The sequence below is a fragment of the Euprymna scolopes genome, chromosome 23 (assembly GCF_053919585.1).
Source record: "Euprymna scolopes isolate OS-2025 chromosome 23, ASM5391958v1, whole genome shotgun sequence".
In the NCBI taxonomy this organism is placed as follows: domain Eukaryota; kingdom Metazoa; phylum Mollusca; class Cephalopoda; order Sepiida; family Sepiolidae; genus Euprymna; species Euprymna scolopes.
Genome location: NC_136504.1, coordinates 33,648,314 through 33,670,776, shown reverse-complemented (window position 1 = coordinate 33,670,776; position 22,463 = coordinate 33,648,314). Strand labels below are relative to the sequence as shown.

Here is a 22,463-nt window from a genome sequence, read left to right as displayed (position 1 = left end):
ATATAATTAATATTTTTTATATTTACAATCTTATTTATTTAAAATTAGATATATAAAGGTTAAAAATATTTTATTTTTACATATATACATTTTTTTATGTATATAAATTTATTATATGTAATTATAAATACATTTTATACATTGCTAATATAGTTTTCGATTTCCTTTATTAATATAGTCTGGTTTATCTTAAACGATTGAAAAGAATCAGGATAACGAACAAATGCTTTATTTAACTGTTTAAATATTTTATTTTTATCCCCCACCTTGTTTTATCATCCTTATTACTAAGCTAGAAACTGGTGGCATAAATATATACATATGTGTGTGTGTGTGTGTGTGTGTGTGTAGTCAGCACCAACCCTATTCAGGGTTTAACCGGCTTCCTGCGAAGGAGAAAGTTTCATGTGAGTATGACATTCACAAGCGGTTCTCAGTAGCATGTATATCTCCGTTAGGGGAGATGGCGACGTTAGGTTTTTGCAACTTTTTGCAGGGAGGTGTCAACGTTCTCCTACATACAGTACCTGGACTTCCCAAATTGGTCACCCATTTTTGTAATAACCAGGTTCAACGTTGCTTAACTTCGGTGATCTGACGGGAACCATTGTGTCAACGTGATTATGCCGTATATATACTATACGTGCTATATACTATGTTATAATTCAATATGTATTTCATCTTGTTAAAATTCATGGTTTACAATAATTAACGTTACAAACTTTGTTTGTGTTCATTGGAGAAATAAAACAATAAAGATCACCGAAATGTAAGTATATACAGTTGCATCACCAGATTCCACGTAACCAATCTTTATTCAATGTAACCAACCTGTGCATCATTAACCTGCTGTAAACGCTTGGTGAATGCTCTAGAAGAGTAACGAATGATTTATTTTGGGACTTTGACATTTCTTTTTATGACCCTCCAAATCGGAATGGTGGTAAGCTGAGATTTTACCATCGAAGATAGAACAAATATGCTTATCTCACTCTGAAACAGTTTGGTGCTCTCCACACAAACGTTCGGTTCACATTGAAGCTCTTCGCAATGGCTCCTGCAGACTTTCCGGATTCGAATAGCCCTACAATAACAATTCGTTTTTCTAAATCATTGGACATATTGTCCAAAGGATTATTCAAGTAAAGCGTTATCCATATACACCTGAAAAAGATTTTTAATGAATCATATATAGATAATAGTAGAAAAAGCATTACAGACAGATATTATATTAACATAATGTATATTAATAGATCAATACGTTTATAATCAAATGAAATTAGTGGGATATTTAAGTTCGTGTTAATTGCATATATATTACACGTGCATCATTGGGAATGCTATTATTTAAAATATAGATTGGCAAGTAAATATGAGTAAAAACGAAATAATGTAGCCTCATTTAATATTAGTATTAATTATCAGTTATTAAAATGCATCCTTTATTCATGCATCTTTCGGGAACATCGATACAAGAAAATTGTAATATTAACGATTTTATCAAAAAAAATGCCTGTCCTTTTCTCTCTTACTTTCCCTCTCTATCGTGATCTAACTAGTATGCCGACCTGTTCCACAAATACTAAAACCTCAACATGAAACATCTCCAGAAAAACAAACTCGAATAAACCTAGAACCCCATCTTCCAACGTAGACCCCTACTACCATGTCTCCTTCTCCAACATCAGGGGTCTACGTTCCAACCTTCCAGAGGTTGAAACCCAATTAACCAGAAGAAAAAACCGGGCGTATTCTTTCCAAGCGAAACTGGAATAGAGCCGACCACTTCCCTAGATGAGTTCATAATCAACGGATACTCTAACTTAACATCGAAATCTGACCCCCAAGATCGCCATGGGCATGGAATATGTGCCTACATTAAAGATGACTTCCTATTTGGAAGGGATATTTTTAGAGAAGATCCTAATTTACCTTATATCTGCTTCGGGTTGCCCTTGCTTACACCACTGCATTTATATGTGTCCCCTATCGGCCCCATAACAGCGGAGTTACCATCTTTAAGAGCATATCTGAGAAAATAGACCACATCCTGTCTGCACATCCCTCTGCTAACATCCACATCTGTGGTTACTTCAACGTCCATGACGTGGAATGGCTGACCCATTCAAATAAGACGGACGATGAGGGGAGGTTCTGTCATGATTTTGCCATTGCTTATGACCTCACTCAGATTGTTGGCTAGCCCACCCGTGTGCCCGATACTACAGGTCAATATGCCAGTCTTCTAGACCTTTTTCTCTAAACTACTACTGAGCTATGTTCATATTCCGTTCTTTCTCCTCTATGATCCTCCGACCACTCCGTCGTATCAGTTAAGATAAAAATTAAATGTAATAAGCCCCCAGGCCTACCCCTCCACCATACTGTATACCGATACTCCATGACTGACTGGGATAGCTTCCGTACATTTATATCTGATCTACCTCTGAATTTCATGTTTAAAAAGGATGTGTTCTCTATAGTATCAGATCTGACCGAATGGTTAATTGTACGCATAGACCAATTCATACCATCTAAACAATTCCAACAAAAACCTACCAGCTAGTCATGGTTCTCCCCAGAATGTGCTGCTTTCGCGCACAGAAATCACTTTTTCCATAGCAACCAACAAAATAGATGCACGTAGACTAAAGCTGTTTTCAGGAACGCTAGGAACCATTGTAAAAGAGTAATAAAAATGCAGGAGAGCTATATGCCCAGTCTGTTAAATGCAAAGTAGCTGATCAATGGCGTGGTTCAGTCGTGGTAGACGTGGCTGGTTACCTTTAAAGCATCTAATACCAAACGCCTGCCTCTACATCGTCAACGCTCTGATCCCCATCTGACATCAATTGAAATGGATGGCTCTCGGGTAGGAGGAGCCCCATGTTTTGACAAGCTTCTGGGCTTGACCTTTACTCGTGATCTGAAATAGAACACGTACATCAAGTCTGTTGGCAAGGTCGCTGGAAAGATGGTGGGATCCTTGTACCGCTCCAGAAGATATCTCACTACTGATGCAATTCTCTATCTATATAAAATCAAAGTACGTCCAAGGATGGCATACTGCTGCCATATCTGGGCAGGAGCTACTAAAAACAGCCTATCCTGCCTTGACAGAGTACAAAATAGACTCCGTGGCTTAGTGGGATGCCCTTTTCTCTTCCCTGCAACCTCTCTCCCACAGAAGAGACGTTGAAAACCTATCTTTGTTTTATCGTTATTTCCATAGGGGGTGGCCGCCTGAACTCCAATCTCTGGTCCCCCCTCACCAATATTTTACGAAAAACAGTCGTTTAGCTGAATCCACCGTCAAAAACATTCCCCACTCTTTATTTATGCCTAAATCAAAACGTAGATTCCATGAACAAAGTTTCTTTCTTAGAATTGCACGGTTGTGGCACTCTGTTCCGTCTGCCTGCTTCCAACCTGACTACAACCTGGATGTCTTCATGTCCAACGTTTACTAATTCCTGATTAACCACCCCTTTAAGTAGACACTTTATTAAATCTCCACACTAAAGTACTGTACTTTAAATAATCCTTATCCCTGAGTCGTTCCCGGGCCTTGATAAGTCGTGAACACCTTGTAAAAAGGGTGAAGTTTATAGTGTCCATGAAGATTTTAAAAAGAAAGACAATATTGATACAGTACCGAACTTATATATATATATATATATATATATATATATATAAATATATATATATATATATATATATATAAAGAGAGATAGATAGATAGATATATAAATAGATATAAGTATTATGGCATTTAATTAGTATAGGTAAAATAATTATATATATATATATATATATATATATATATACATATATATATACATGCTTATATATAATAGTAATGGTATTTAATTATTACAGTAAAAAAAAATTATATATATATATATATATATATATATATATATATATATATAAAGAGAGAGAGTGAGAAAGAAAGAGAGACAGTGGTAGAGACTGATACATAACTGTAAGGGAATGGGAGAAACATGTAGGATAAATGACTAAGTATTTACACTTTTTTTATTTGTGAGTTTACACATAGATATTTATTTAACTCTGTGACTGCTAATAAACATTAAGCTACATAAATGATATAGATGCCGATGTCTGACGTCAAACTGAAGCCATAGTAGATAGGGATGATTTCGTTAACGGAGCAACGACGCTAATATTTGCAGAGATGTCAAATCAAGTATGAGCCATTGAAATGCTCATCTACGTACGCCATCAGGTCTGCATTATAGAGAATTACCCTGATTACACAGAAAATGTCCGATTATCCTAAGTGTTTAGGCTAAATCGTACATTCAAAAGATTTTTGAAAACCAAAGTGAATACCCATAGACCTACATTTGTGGGGAAATATGTTTATCGATTAAATCAGATACTGATAGAGTGATGGCTGTGACAGGTCACGTGGGATAATTTATTCCGATAAGTATAAACACATCCGCATATATGCATACATGCCTGTGTGTGTATGAATCTAGAGAAAGGGAGAGAGAGAGAATGAGAGAGGTGTTAAAAGAGAAATAATATATTGAGGTAGATAAGTATTATTGAGAGAGTAAGTAAAAGTGCAAAGAGATGCAAGAGCAATATATATATATATATATATATATATATATATATATATATATATATATACTAGCAGTTTAGCCCGTTTTTTGCTCGGGCCCTATGTACTGTTGATAAGGCCATATGCATATGCATATATTAAAAAGTGTCAATATATAAAGTAATGCCTTTCTGTATATTAGTCTTCCTTAACTACCATAGAGAAAAAGACAGACATACATTTTAACTTATATATATATATATATATATATATATATATATATATATATATATAGAGAGAGAGAGAGAGAGAGAGAGAGAGAGATTGGATACAGTATATAGTAATGATTTAAAACGTATAATAAAAAGAACTCATGCGCCACCATCGAGAATCGAAACCAGAATCTTCAGCTCCCGATCTATTTTGCCCCTTCCGTAAATGACTGGACTATGAAAACATGGTCACTGTAAGGCTAAACATTAAAACATGAATCAATAGCTACTAGGTTTTGCATTCGTAATGCCGGCGTTCGACCTTCACTTAGCATATTTAATTTTTTTTTTTTTAATTTTCACATATTTGCGCCGATTTTTCCGGGCTTAAAGCCAAATATAAAGTTTTGCATTGATTCAAATACCTTATATAGGAAGTTTCATCTCTGTAGATCAAAAGTTCTAGGAGGAGTTTAGTAGGGAAAATTTGTTAAACTAAAATATATACGTATACGCAATATATATATGGAAACACTTTTCTGTTTACTATAAACTTTTAACGCAAATGTTATGCAAGTATAACTCATGTAGAATATCTGCATGAATATAATTACACGTAATAGTTAACTAAATATCAACATCGCATTAGAAACCCGAATCAACTAATAGGGAATTAATTAAAAGAGTAAGCAAATTAGCTAGATCGTTTGCTAGTGAATGCAAATTTACACCCCATATATAAGAAAATATTATTTTCTTTTTAAATAAATAAAAAAGAGGGTGTTAATAGGAATATCAATACACACAAAAGAGAAACGAATTCATAGGAGTACTAGCATGTCAGCCCGGCGTTGCCCGGGTGTTTGGAGGTGTATGTTGAGCAAAATGTGCGTTTTTTTTTTAATTCGACTCCTATTATGACCTCCCTTATATTTATTGTTTGGGGCTCGAATCAAGTTATTAAGTTGCATTTGAACCCATATCTAATCTTTCAAGTGTTTAGACCCAAAATTGTCGGTGGAGTTTGGTAGAGTTCTAAAAGGTCAAATCGTAGAAATTTGACCCCTTAACAGCAGAAATTCTGGCCGAAGACCGACCACAAAGATATTTCAAAATCTTAGTACTCTATATATCAAATTCCGAGTCTGTAGCCTTAAAATTGAGAGAGTTATTGTGTAGGGAAATGTACGCAGACACACACACACAGACACACACACGGACACGTTCACACACACACACACACACACATATATATATATATTCACACAGTTAATATATATATATATATATATATATATATATATATTCACACATTTAACTTATTTTCATGGTAAATTTATACTCCACAGAATTTTCCTTTAGCTTTCCTAACCCATATCAGATATAATGAAACGTAAACGGCGCTGTCATTTTAATGGTGTACTACGAAGGAGAAACTCACTCTTTATATATATATATATATATATATATATATATATATATATATATATATATATATATATATATATATATATATATATATATATATATAAATATAAAGAGAGAGAGTTTCTCCTTCGTAGTACACCATTAAAATGACAGAGCCGTTTATGTTGTTCTTCCTTATATCTGATATGGGTTAGGAAAGCTAATGGAAAATTCTGGGGAGTATAACTTTATCATGAAAATGAGTTAAATGTGTGAAAACGTGCACTCGTAACTCTTGTAAGTGTCAGATATTCACGCTTTAGGTAGAAGCGGGATATCCAATTTCAGAAAATTTGGTACTATAAGAAATGCCAACCTACGTCCAAATCGCGAGCGGAATATACTGCAATACAATCAAACAGACGATATCATTTTCAACCTTTGCCTAAATTATGCGCTACCGTCTCGTAATTACGATAGATTGTACGGCAGCGTTACATACGAGGTAATTTTGTGATTTTAAACGTAGAAATGTTAAATTTTATAAGTAAGAAAAATACGAACACCGTTTTTTAAAATAAATTTGTAAACTAAAAAGCTCATGACGATTTGTGTTTTATTGATAGACTAGCAGTGGGTGTCACCCTTTCTTGTCGGCCGTAGAACAAGCTTACCTATATTTTACTTCATGAAGATTTCGTTTTTATTTTTCAATGTCTATTCTCTAGTAATATATGTGTGTATATATATATATATATATATATATATATATATATATACTAGCAAAAGTATCCGTCTTTGACTGGGTTTAAAATAGCCTACAGAAAATGGACTCTGATTTATTAAAGTATGATAGGTTATTAAAAGGATGGGTGTAAAGAGATAGCTTCGAATCTGGGTGTATCAAAACCAAGCAAAATATTATGAAAGTAAATATAACATAGATAAACCTCATAATTTATTATACCATACATGTTCACACTGAAACTCTTATCACAGTATTCTGTGGATCTATATTAAAAAAACTTGTTAAACTTTGTGACATATTTCCATTCTATAGAGGTCAGGCGCGAACGAACACCCCATAATTTTATTATACCATATTTCTTCAAACTGAAACACAATCATCAAAGTATATTTACGCAGATAGATATGAAAAGTATTTATTAAAGTGTGTGCCTATTTCCATTCTATGGAGGCCAGGCGCGAACGCATATCCGATAATTTTATCATACCATCCCTATTTAAGTCAAAAAATACTTATCAACTTATTATGTACATCTATATGAAAAACACTTGTAAACGTTTTTTTTTTTTTACTTTTAATTTTTTTTATTTCCATACTTTGTGGACCAGGCGCGAACGCAACCCCACAATTTTAATGAACCACCGTTATGTCCGATCAAACATACGCATTCCTCTGTCTCTATACATCTTCTATCATTATATGTAATCAGTTCTTTTTCAAATAGTCACCCCTATAGGACCCTATTGGTGACCATACACACATACACATACACACACACATACACACACACACTCCACTTCAGCTTTATATTATATATATATACATATGTATGTATATATATATATATATATCATAAATTTCAAGTGCCTTTTTAGACAATGACGTCAGTGCTATCAGCTAAATAAAAACACACACACAAAACATTTACCCCTCCAGCTGCATTATCGACTGTTTCAGCTTACCTGAAAGATCAATAAAACAAGATTGTAAATGAAAACATTTCTAGGTATGATTGTCTCTGCGTATGTATAAAATTAATAGAAATATATCTTGAGGTTTCTTCAGTATAAAAATACGCTTATAATTCTGTTTGTCAATATTAGCTCTTTAAATTCACCTTATGTTCGTAATTACTCGCCAAATAACATCGATATGTTTTTTCCTTCCTATGATGAATGTGTATTTTTTAGATGAGAATTTAAAATTTATCTTTTGAGTGTACTATATTACTATTATTCTCATCTTGGTTATTTTTTTTATTTATTCTTTGAAAAAAAACAATAAAAAACCACCAAGATAATAATAATAATAATAGTCTAAATAGTACTCACAAAAAATATGTTTTATTCTTTGTTTGCTAATATTTTAACAAAGTTAACTGGATTTATCAATGTTGGATATCAAATCAACGCTTGTCGGTGTTATTGCGAATTCTTGTCAGTGCATACTTGGAATCTTCGCTTGCCAGTGTTGTATCATTTTTAAATGTTATAAGGAAAACTGGACACGGAAATAACTTAAAAAATGTATCAACAAAACCATACTAAAATGTGAATTGGTCGTAAAACCAACGATAAACCTTTGTTGGCTCACTGGATATAGACGCATGCATTAACTTTTTTTTTTTTTCTGAATGTATCGTGTATTGACCAGTTTGTTAGTAAGTAACGCAATTAATTCCGGCACGACAATCATATAACTTATACTACACATAATGTACAAAAAGCTTTCAATAATTTTCCAGACTTTTCCAGCCATTTTCACATCCACAATTGTTTCTAAACGACACCGTAAAATGTTACAGGGAGCAAACTATTGACTATAGAGAGGGAAGAGAGTGTCTTAATGTCTATCATTGGTCGACTAATGTGTTGGAATAACACGACAACGTCTTTCCGTCTGTACTTCTTTGGGAACAATCTTCGACAATTTTCGAGCAAATGTACCGTGTCTTCAATTTCCTGCGTATAATCATATATGCAGTTCACACACTGACATCAAGCTGTGCGATTATTTTATTTATAGATAAATGGCGAGTCATATAAATAAAATTCTTTATTTGTTCAATACCTGCACGGTTCTGACACCATTACTACTATACCTGCACGGTTCTGACACCATTACTACTTCCAACACCTCTAACCAACCCACACCGACTTCCCGCCTTCCTGTAATATCTTAAGCCCATCAAAAATTCATGCTCGCTTCATGCAAGATAGACCAAATCAATTTAAATGATCCCATAGGTTCTGTGGATTTTTTCCTATGTTTAAACGGAATCATCAAGTCAAGACTGCACTTTTTCATTAACCTGCTACCACAATCAGCCTTTTATAAGGTGCATTCCAATTCCTATTGAAACTGTTCATTTGAATCTGAAATTACAAAAAGTGGTATGTCATCTTATAAAATGTACAGTAATAACATACTGAATTTGGAACCCTCTACGAAAAATGTAAATGCCAGTAGAAAAAAAACTGTTTTGGAACTTATTTTAGGAACCTTGTAAATTAATTACATGAAATTTTTCATATAACAGTTCTTTCCTATGCTGAAGCTCTACATATGAAAATTCAAACTCAACCTTCGATCGGGAATGTCTCCTCTAAACCAAAAAATGCCGATCAAAATGTTCTAACTTAAATATCAAACCGTTTTACCGTACTATTTCTTTGAGTAATAAGAAATTATATGATGATTCAGTGATGCGTAATCTCTTATTTCAACTATGCACTAAAAAAGTAGTCATTTCAGATGGACACAAATTAGCGTAATTTAGGGATGACCTCATCCAATTCGCACAACTAAATATCGTTGATACAACCACCTATTTTAGAAACTAACTTTTATATTTACTCTCATGGATGAATATGTTTCTAAAATATAATTTATCGAATTAGAAATATATATTCATATTCATAACTTTTATCATATAATCTTCATATATATGCAATCAAATACACTAGCATATTTACACGCAAATAAAAAGTTTGTTCAAAATGCAATGCATCCCATTTTTAACCCAGAATATTAAAGGCCTACGAAGAGTAGAGTGGTACTATTTAACATGCAGTCTTTTATGCTACACATTTTATTTTCAACATAGGCACAAACATTACCAATTAATTTTACCCTATATAAAATTAAACATCTCTGTGTTTTTACCCACCGTCACCATTAGCAATACTGACACACGACTTTTTGATTATATTTGCATACATTTCTACAATAATACAATTTACAACACTCTCTGATCTATTGGTGCGGAATCTAATAGGTCATATCACTTTTAGAATCTCTTATATGCATATACATATGTATATATATATATATATATATATATATATATATATATATATATATATATATATATATATATACCCGCATTAAGCTGGTCTGCAGTTTAACTTGTTGCTGGTTATCTTGCTTGTTGCTGGATCTCAACATTTGGAACCGAGAGAGAACCTTAGCTGCCGTACAAAGCTAAGACTCTGTAACATCATCTGTGTATAGATACTCCCTCAGGCAATTGTCTATAAAAATGGTCCTGTGGCGATGGAAGTCATTTTTGGACTCATGCCTGAGGAAGTGGCACTCGTCTGACAAGATGTTGCAGTCATCATGTATATACGTATGTATGTGTGTTTGTGTGTCTGTGCTGTGCGTGTGTATTTGAGTGACTTTTAAAAAGTGTTATAAATATATATTTATATATGTAGTAATAACTAAGAAAAGTAACATTTACATACGACAAATACATCAGTATATAAAAAGCTCTACACGCTTAAGAAGAGAAAATTAATTATATATATGTAAATATATATATAAGTATATGTATACATATATATATATATATATATATATATATATACATATATATATATATATATATATACAGGGAGAGAACAAAATAAAAAAAAATATTTCATTGTATAATTTGCTCCTCGTAACTCCAGTAGAGCTTTTAATATCCTGAAATATTTGTTGTATTGAAATGCTTTTATCCCGTTATTCATTTATTACCATATATATATATATATATATGTATATATATATATCTATCTATATATATATATATATATATATATATATATATATATATATAGAGAGAGAGAGAGAGAGAGAGAGAGGGGGGGCGGAGAGAGAGAGCAACAGAGAGATAGAGATAAGCACTAACACACATATAGGAGTACACACACCAGGATACATCCCGAAATTAACAGGGTTTATACGTTTATTATTTTGAAGTGTTCTTGTCAAATCGATATGTATCTGAATACTGCGTTGGAATTACGGAGAACTCATAACATCAATAATATTTCGATTTGTTTTTCTTTCCGAGGCGCATTTGCAATCATTCAAAGACGGATTATTGCACATAACGAATGTTTTGAAATGAATTCAACGTATCTCGATTTGATAGACATAATTACGTTATCCTTAATGGATTCTTTTGTTATAAGATTGAAACCGACACATTAATTTTTTTTATTCATATTATTTATTATACTCTAAAAAAGACACAATTGATGAGGTATTATGTTAGATGCTAGGTTTTGCAACTAGGCCACTTTTAACAATATTCTTCTGTATTTTAATATATTTACCACCAATATTGAAGTAATTTGCGAGTTGTATATTATTTGTTATGGAGACTGTCTAGGACCATGTATATATATATATTTTTTTGTTTTTTGCATGGAAGTAAACACTTATTAAGGTCCGGAAGCCGATCGGAAATAATGGTTATTGCGTGCACAGTAATGAGTCGTATAGTATCGTAGTAATCGTTAGTATTGGTGATTTGATATGTGTCTTACTTAAGGGGGCGGTTCAGCAGAAATTTATTTATGTTGGACTTGAAGATGTTCAAGTTGTGGTAAGGTGGGAAACAGGGAAACAGAAGAGAGTTCCACAGGCGTAAACTTATAAGAAAGAAGCTTTGTTCATGGAATCCACGTTTTAGTTTTGGCACAATTAAAGAGTGGGGAAATTTTTACAGTTTTTAAGCTAGACGGGTGTTTATCGTGAAAGATTGTCGAGGGTGGACAAGGGATTGGATCTCAGACAGGCACTTGCCATGGAAATAAGAACAAAACAAAGAGGCTCGCAACGTCTCTTCTGTGGGAGAGAGGTTGTAAGGAAGGGAAAAGGGCATCCCCCACTAAGCCAGGAAGTCTATTGTGTACTCTGTCAATACGGGATATCTTATTCGTCTTACAGATTTAGGTCCCTACGCCAGAAGAGATTAAGTTAACCAGTTTGATGATTGCGAAGTTTCAAATGTAGTGATTTCTAAGCGTGATTTGTAAAAGAGATTTTTTAGTTGAATGACAGATGGTTCTAATAAAATGAGTCGCGTTCAAATACCGTTAACATAAAAGAGAGATAATTAAAATTACGTCACGGTTTTAGTTTATTGGACACTAGTGTTATCAGAACTGTTCATACAGATACCTCACCAATGTAGAGTAATCTAAGGTAAATGTTCCGTCCGTATGTATTCGTCACCCTTATGGTGGTAAGTTCAGTTTAAAAGTAAGCAATTAGCTAAGATACGTTCCTGCCCCTCGTTCCTAAATACATCCTCTCTAAATAAAACATTGAAGAACACCCAGCGAACATCTCCCTGTGCAATTTATACATGAACAGTTTTAATTGTCTAGGCTAAAAAGACAGGATGATCAACGGACACACAGGTGTAGTAACGACAAAGAGAATAAAAAGACACCGTACAAACACCACGCTACGCATAAGGGCATTTATATGTGTTCGAGAATATCCCAAGCGAAAAAACAGTGTTAATAAGTTTTTGTCCGCAATTTTCGACGAGTCGTTTGTAAAATATAAACTTTGATCGTTTATTTTGATCACGGTGAATTTTAAAACATCCAAATTTTAATATAAGCTTATATTAAAATACAGACCGTGTCGTATAGCGCTAGAAGTGTAACATTTCCATTAGCGCAAATAAAATATTCATACATAAATGTAGGTCTTTTATCGACTTGTCTGGCGCCGTTTCTCTTCGCCACGTGGACTATGTCTCCTTTGATCGCTTCGAAAATCCATTTGAGACAAACAAAAATTATATGCCGGAAAGACACAACGGGTGCCGCTAATTTTTCTACGTGGTTTTATTTGGAAAGAATGGATTAAAGACAAAGATACGCCTGCTATTCCATCAAGATACGTTAACAGGATTATTAATATGAAGTAAATACAATCAACGATAATAAACATGCGTCGGCGAAATTTATGAATCAAAATGACATACATTCGGTTGAATTCTGGTTCTTGTGTTTAAACTCGACTTGAACGCTGCAATAAAATTATTCGTTCTTTAAACTTCAATGCATGCAGTAACACTATCTCAAATATTGCTATGTTGCAATTGTAAGTTTCTTTTTCGGATGTATATCGATAGGAGCTGCATTACTTATTTGGTTTAATTACTTTTACACGTCGGTCTTTCTGTCCTTATGTCCTCGTGGTTGCCTTGGTTTCCTCTCCGGAGTTATCTCTGAGACTTATGTTTGATTTAAACAACAAAAATCAAAATCACTTTTTTAATGTAAATGGAACATGGGTATCTGTGTTAACAGAGGAGATTACGAGAAACTTAATAAAGGTATAAGACAAGATTTAATCAATAAAATACATAAGATGAAAAGAATAATATCGAAATTACAGGATTTACGTATTACGTATTGTAATATCTTCACATATAAAAACTTGTTTATATGAATGTATATACGATCAAAATTACGTTTTTGTAATATATACCGGGCATTTCTTAATAGTGTTGTATACTGTTACAAAAATGTATGCCCTTAAATGTGTGTATAAAGTTGCGCAGTATCACTAGTTTGCGAATGTGTAATAATGTATACAAGTGTATAAGCAAAAGCACTGTTCAGAGAAAATCAATAACATGCTAATAAAACCAAAACAAATAAACGTATGGTCTGCGTAGTTTACAGATAAAAAAGATATATCTTGGCTTATATATTGTTCCTTTGTTTAAAATAGACTTGAACGCTCTAATATAATTATTCTAACTTTTAATTATGATGCATTCATCAACACCAGCATAAGTTTTGTTATATTTCAATTGTAACTTTATTTCATGGATGTGCGCTAGTACGAGTTTCACTACCAAGTTGTTTTAGTGAATTTTACATTTCAACAGAAAAAGTCTTATGGTTTCCTGGGATGTAACGTCGACAATCACTAGCAAGGAAAATTACGCAGCAACTGAAAAACCAATTCTACTATGGATCTGCTTCTTAACATAATATAATTAAAGTATTTGTTTCGTTTAAAATTGACTGCTTTCTATTTCGTCGTTGATTGATATCACCTTGTTATGTTTTTTATTTTTCATTAGTGTAAAATATTTACCCTGTATTGTTACATTTGGGGGTATGATAAGAAATTTCCGAGAAGAATGAAAACTAATCTTTGTAACACGTTGCCCATTAGGGGGGGGGGTACAAGGGAATTTCCGGGAAATCAAAAACTCAATTATTTTCTCTTTATCGCATATGTGATACAGCAAAAATAAATTAATAAAGCAAGTGGATGGAAAAGCAAGGACGAACACAATAAAAAAGCAAGAAAATAACGAAATAACAAACACTTTTCTAAACAATACAAAAATAGATGTAATTAAGAAAAAAAAAAACGAGGATTTATCTGTCGCTTTCGTGAGGGATAATATATCACATCGTGCGTTCGAGAAGGTCGCGTCGTTAACGCCTCGTATATCGGTATCACCTTTTCGTATGAGGGGAAGAGGTAGTACCTCTCCTCTGACGAGGGGAGAGACCTCCTAACAGGTCGGCGGCTCAAACCGAAAAGAGCGACTTCCGCTAGTGTTAAAAAAAGGGAAAAGGGGAAGCGATAACTCTCTCTCTCTCTCTCTCTCTCTCTCTCTCTCTCTCTCTCTCTATATATATATATATATATATATATATATATATATATATATATATATATCGTGGGAATCCTGTTTTGTTTAATCTCGGTGACGAAATACGAAAAACAAAAACGATATATCTCGTCAGCCTTAAATTAAGTATTTAAATTTTGATTTAAATGCATAGTCCAATTTAATGATCATGTCACAGTCTTTATTAAACTTTTTATTATTAGTTTAAATATCATGTCACATCATTCCACCAGAAAAAAAATGAAAAAGGTAATATGCTGCGCTTTTTCATAAAGCTTAGGAGAAGTAGGTAAATTATCTCGCTAAGCTTCATTCTAATAACTGTCACCGTCTTCATCATTTACGTCGCTTGGCGTATCTTTATTAATAGCATGCACATCGTTGCCGTCGTTATTCTCTTCTTCGTCATCCTCACTATCATCGTATACCACAACTTCTTTTCTCATCTGGTCTTCATTGATTCAACCTATCATCGTCGTAATCATTATTACTGTCGCCTTCACAGTCAACATTATCGTCGTTCACGTGGACTTCACCAATGTTCTTTCCAACAATGGAAAGTTTAGTCTCACTGTCTTCCTTAATCAATTTCTCCCCCTCACATATCCTTTTACTACCGGCGTCGTCATTATCAGTATCATCTAGCTTATAACTGTCGTTCTCCTTGTATTTTGATATATTACCGTGGTCCTTATCACCTTTATCGTAAAATTTCTCCTTACTGTCGTTTTTAGATTTTTCTTTCAATTTATTCCCACTAATATGACCGTCTCTGAAGTTTATTTTATTTATTCCGTCCTCGCTATTATTTAATTCATTCGGACAATTGTCATTCTTCATTTCGGTAACTATTCCTGGATAAACTATGGATAAACTTCCATATCCGTTTCACTCATATTTGCATCTACGTTAAGCTTGGTATTACATTCGTGGGATTCCTGACTTTTAGGTGACGTTAAAATAGTACTCGTTGTCCTTAATTTAACTGGATTGGATTAAACTAACTGGAGTGGAATGTTTGTAGAGCTATTTGCAAACATGGCGATTGCACCAATATGTTCGTCTATTATCTCGCTTATTTCTTCGATACTCGTCGCTTGTCTTATTTTAGTATTAGTATTTTCAGTCTCTGTATGAATCTTTTTTCCGCAGACGGTACTAATTTTAACGTGGCTTCATCGAATACGAGTTTCCACTAAGTATATTGCTACTATTCTTTACAATTGAGTCTTCCGCATACTGGATGCGACAGCTAAGTCATAATGTTTTCTAATTAATATATTGCCGTCATCATTTAAACGACGTAGCCCTTCGAACGTGGGAGATCCTATGAAGCTATCTACCCCTGTCATAACGTTTTTATTTCGGCTTTTAAGATACTCCTCCACTATAAAAATTAATTGTGCTCTACGAAGAGCAGGTTTAACGTCTAGTCAATAATGTCTACCTATCGTAACAATGTCGTCCTTGAGTAATTTTTTGAAGGCATTCCCACGAAGGCGACTTTAAAAATACTTCTACACAAGTCATTTTTCTACCCCATAATCCTATCAACTTCGTTATTTCTCGCTTGTGTTCGTCTATCCCGCGTGTCTGACCCACAAACAGATGATATGGCTCGGAGCCCTCGGTGGTTTAACTCACAACTAGATTAATAATCCAGGACGAATGCACCATTTTTTTTAGAAATGGGCGTAAAAGGTGGGAATTAAAGCAACCAATAACGTAGGGGTATGATAAGAATTTTCCGAGAAGACTGAAAACAGTTTATTTTTATAACACGTTGCCCAAAAGGGGGGTACAATAAAAATGTGAGAGAATAAAGAAATAACACTTTTCCAAACAGTACAAAAATAGATGTAATTAAGAAAAAAAGAAGAGTTTAACGAAGGAAAACTAAATGTATTAAAATTATGGGATCTGGAGTATATCTACGCGTATGGAAATTAGCGAAAGTCCTTTTGGGGGGGGGTGTAATCAAAGTCTTTGCACTTAGAAGTTTCTTTTGTTTTCCCTTTTTTTTTGTTTCTTTTGCTAGGGGGTTTCACAAGACGACGACGGAGTTAATCCAATATATTTTCTTCGGTGTGGAAAAAGTTCACATAGCCATCTCCCGTGTTCTCTTTTCTTGCTCAGCGTTATATATATATATATATATGTCGCTTTCCTGAGGGATAACATATCACATATCCATATCTCTTTCGCATGGTGGAAAAAGCCATCGTCTTTTTCGTGAGGAAGTAAATTCATCGCATTCTCTCGCATGACGGAGAAGGTCGCGTCGTTAACGCCTCGTATATTGGTATTCCCTTTTCGCATGAGGGGAAGAGGTCGTGCCCCTCCTCCGACGAGGAGAGAGCCATCAGAACTCGTCGGCGGCCCAACCCGAAAAGAGCGACTTCCATTAGTGTCTAGTTAAAAAAAAAGGGAAAAGGGGAAGCGATACCTCTTCTGGTCTCCTCTCTTCATCCCTACTTCACAATCCGGTCTAAAAACAGACTTGACGAAGTCTCTGGCCGGTAAAGTCTCTGCACGTGTTAAAGGGGAGGGGGTACATTAGTAGGCTCTTGCACCGTTCCAAAACGACTACTGCACTAGCCTATCTTGTGGGAATCCTGTTCTGTTTTTTCTATGTGGCGAAATATGAAAAACAAGAACGATATATCTCGTCAACCATAACTTAAATATTTAAATTTTGATTTAAATACATGGTACAATTTAAAGATCATTTCAAAGTCTTTATTAAACTTTTTATTATTAGTTTAAATATTACATTTGTCTTAATTATTCTTGTTTCAGTTATCCTATTACCTGCCACATAATTTGCATGTCTTTATCAGACACACGCATGCAAACTGCATAGTGAAATAATTAATGCATTGTAAGAGTCTAATTTGTTACATTTGCTATTGTTCTTAATTTATGAACAACCGGTTTGTTTGTTATTTTCTTAACTTTAATAATATATAGCAGTTTTCATAATATTGCCTAGGTTTACCAAAGAGCAAAACCGAACCTGGGGTATATACAATAAATATAATTTGGAGCCGTAGCAACCTGACCACAACGCAAGGGTGAGTTAAAAAAAAAGAAAAAATCTTCGGTTTCCACGGAAAAATAAAAAAACAACACAACGTTTTAAAAGGGTCGAAGATAATTAATAAGTAAATAAATAATACCACGAAAAAAAAACATAACACGATCACAGAAATGCGAGCAAAAAGAAAAAAAATTGAACACACACGCACACAGAAAACTAAAGTTTACAAGAAAATATTAAAAAAGAAAAAAAAGGCCGATATGCCGTAATGAATGAGATACGGTCGGTTCAAAAAAAGCTACCCACGAATATTTAATTCATAAATAAAATAAAAACAAATAGAAAATAGGACAGTGCCATTCATAAAAATGTGTGTTACTGTCTGAATTGTTTAGAGATGCTGTCAATCATAATAAATAACAAATTAGTGTCAAAAGTCGAAAGTACATTTAAAATTCTCGAGTATTAAAAGGAAGAATAAATGAATAAATACATAAAATAAAATACACTATAGAAAAAAGAACGATGCAGAAATGAAATCAAATTTATACATTGTGTATAATTTGCGGCTTTTTAGTGTGTTTTAATTGTTCCGGTCTTTGAAAAAGGGACAATTTTTTGTTTTTTGTCAACGGACTTTTGAAATGTATAATGTAACGAATTAAAAAAAAAAATTGTGTGTGTTTTGTTGCAAAATGTTTAAATGTATTAAGGTATTTTCTTTTGAAAATGTGTTTTAAACAATATTGTAAATTTATACTTAATGTAAATGTTATTGATGTTCACAGCGAGAATTCAATGTCATCAGTAAATATACATTAGATTTAAACAGTCTAGGAGCAAATAAAACTAGTTAAGACGTATGGTTGGCTTACAGATTCAGTTAGAATTTTAGAAGAGGAAAAGAATTAAAATTACGTAAACGGATATTTAGAGAGTTTTTAGATGTGATAAGCCGTGAGAAGATGTTGCTTTTTTAGCATTTTGTTTTTGTTTGTTTTTTTTCAGAGATCCTTTATTTTTTTCAAGAAAAGTGACTTGGTAGGGATTGATAAGCTCAAGATGTGTCCCTATTCGAAAATTTTGGGAACCTGGTTAATTAAGTCTTTAAAATAAGCTGGTTGCACGTAACGACTCCAAGCAAGTGGTAAAACTTGCCTTAAGTAATAAGCAGGCGTTGGAAAGATTAGGAAAATTCTAAAGGGGACCAGTAAATCGATGATAGGTAGTCCCGAGGCAATCACATATAGCTTAATGAAGTAAGAGGCAGGCAAAAATATGCCGTAGATTAAGTAAGAAATATATAACCTTGTATTTTTGTTTTAAGAGACGCATGAATGTGGGATATATTTGCTGAATCTTGGAAGCTCTGGTGAGAAAAAAGAAAAATCAAAAAAAAATCAGGCAATTAGATAGAATTGTGCGCGATTAAGGTGTTGAAGCGCAAAAGGTGTCAGTTAGTTAGGGGTGATATTGCTAAATCCTCGTCGAAGTTTCAAGAATCCAAGCAAGGAAATCCGAGTGAATCTGTATGAGAGAAAAAAGGTATATCTTGATAGTTAAAGCCAACCAAGAAGATTGGTTATGAGCTTTGGTATGTCCCGTATAAGATAGTTAGAGAATAAAAAAAACAAAGCCATACTTGATAAGACTAACCATGCGGAAAGAGACGATCAGGACGCTTTTGGGGCGCAGGAAGTCGTCCATTTCGAGAAAAGTGAGAAACCTCTAGTCTGCGGCATATGGGTGACTGGAAAATAGCTTATGTGAATAATTGGTAAAGACCCTGAACCCAAAAAGTAAATGCCAAGAAGATCAGAAAGCTTCTGATCTTATAAAATAATAATTGTGAAGTCGGCCGAGGAGGGATGACTGAAAGAGATTTTTTAAGCCTGATCTTTCCTAGCTGTGTAGTTGTGTAAATGTAGAAAAAATGTACTAAATTTAAAAATGCATACATTTTTCTTGTGAAATATGGAAGGAAGGGATGTTACATGATAAGGGCTCTCCCCTTTTCATGTAAGTATAAAAATAGAGAGATTAAGTTAAAATGAAAATGAAATAGCATAGACGACATTCGAACCTCGTAATTTAGGTTTAGAAATATATTACGTGTGAGAATAAGAACATGGAATGTAAAAAAAAAAACGATTGTTTAGCTTAGAGATAAAATAGTTTAAAGAAAAGAATGTGCACTGTCAATTTTGTTATGAAAATTCAATTGAAAGAATGCAGCTACAAGATAATTTAATAAACGTGTTTTTAACATATTGGGAATATAAGGTTACTGAGAATATAAGTAAAAACTCCTTTTGTAAATAAAAGGAAAAGTTTTGGACACGCATGTTTCGAACACATGAAAGAAGACACATGTGTATGTATTACGTCATGGAAAAATGAAAAGTTCTAGATATAGTTAGTAATCTTTAGAGTTAAGAACGGGGAAACTGGGAGAAACTGAGAGAGAGTCTAAAGGGGACAGACGACAGTCGAGTTGGCATTCGAACGTGTACAAGCGAGACGGTGTTTTGAAACTTAGAACGAAGCTTGGATTTCTTGATGATGAAAACCACGGCCGGTCGTGAGAAGAAATAACCCTATCATTTGTTTGTATAAACGTCGTATTTGTATTGTGATTCTACCGAAGGGAAAGTGAAAATTGTTATTATATGTCTATATATCTGTGTTATAAAATGTCATGGCATACATATCTCATATCTACACTAAGACTGTCTGAACACTATCTCCTCACTCAAAGAACTTCCATCTATTACACATCTAAGTATGAACATTTTAATATATATGAATATCTTCATAATACGAGCAATCTCTTCATAACAGAAACAACGACATTCTTTATAAAACGAACAATCTTTATAACAACAACATCTCTCTTTTACAATAAACGCTCAATAAGACTCTCTCTAAGTCTTTAAACATCATACTTAATAAGACTCTAAGACTCTCACTATTAAAAAGTCCTAACAACGAACGATAAAATAACAACAAAAGAAACAAAGAATAATAATGATAATAATAATAATAATGAAACCCCTATATATTACATACCTACTTCATTTAATCACATAACATTAATATACAAAAGTATAGATTTATGCGTGAACTTTAAGTATTTACTTCAAAAGTGCTCAATACGTAGGTAGAGCTAGTTACTAATTTATAAAATATATATGGCGATTAAGCTACGCTGAATATTCGGCGTTTCATCCACTCTAGGATTCGCCAGGCTTATGGGCTAATTCTGTGGTTGTTTATCGTTTTTTATGACCACAAAAGTGCATTCAACAATAAAAAAAACACCGTATCAAAACAATACTAGCGAATATATACTAGACACTCAAAGAAAGCGAACATTCGCCGGTAGTCGAATTGAAAATAATAAGACAATCTACCACGTGTAGGCATTTAGACGACCAATGGAAATTATGCCTTTATGAAAAATTTGCTGCCCTGTACTTTAAAGAACCCCAAAATGTATTAAACTGTAGAAGACAAATAGCAAATAACTGTGTTCACAAAATAAAATTTACTCTAGTATATCGATAAAAAATACTTTTAACACTAACAAAAACAATAGAAAATGAACAAATACATGAATTAAATAAACATGAATATGCATAAACGATCACATATATATGTATATATATATAAGAGTATATATATATAAGTGCATATATGTATGTACACATATGTATATTTATATAAGAAAAAAGAAAATGTCGTCCTTATACCACTAAATTAGTTTTAAAACAGATCCTTTGCTCGATAAAGTGCATGCCCATTGGCTGAGAGGAAGGGTCGCGGTGGATACTAGAAAGCTGATTGGCTAACTAAAGTCCTCAACAGAAAAGGGCCATATAAAAACGATAAACAACCACAGTATTCGCGCATAAGCTTGGCGAATCCTAGAGTTGATTAAACGCCGAATATTCAGTGCAGCTTAATTGCCATATACATTTTATAAATTACTATATATATAAATATACATATATATGCATATATACACATGTGTATATATGTATACATGCATATATATATATATATATATATGGTGACTGCCACTTCTTTACAGAAGACGGCCAACCCTCACGATACGATGGCGTGTGAGTGAGTCCGCATATGATTCCACATAGCCCCACCCGGCCTGCACAGTTTGCCGCATATTCTCCAGGATAACCTTGTTGGTGAGGCCCCTCCCTCCCGTGCTCCCAGTTCATGTCCCGCGTGCGTAGTTCCATGACTCTTGAGGCCTACCTTTGACAGGCACACCCTGCCGCGTATCCCGCACGAGTACGCGGGGTCGAGATCAAAGTCCTCTGTATCCTCTCGCTTTCGTAAGGCTCGCTTTATAGTGGTGTGCTCGACTCTCAAGACCTCAAAATTCTCACATCCCGCGTAGACGTTGCGCCTCCAACTTTCCCGGTCTTCAGCTATCTCTTCCCACCTTGTTATTTCTATGCCAAGTGCCCGCAGGTTTCCCTTAACTACATCTTTGTATCTTTTCC

The 22,463-nt window shown here is 33.8% G+C and overlaps 1 pseudogene; it reads right to left on the bottom strand.

Annotated features, from left to right (window-relative positions):
* Nucleotides 1-515: 515 nt before the first annotated feature.
* On the bottom strand, nucleotides 516-634 carry LOC145246231 (5S ribosomal RNA; annotated as a pseudogene).
* Nucleotides 635-22,463: the final 21,829 nt, after the last annotated feature.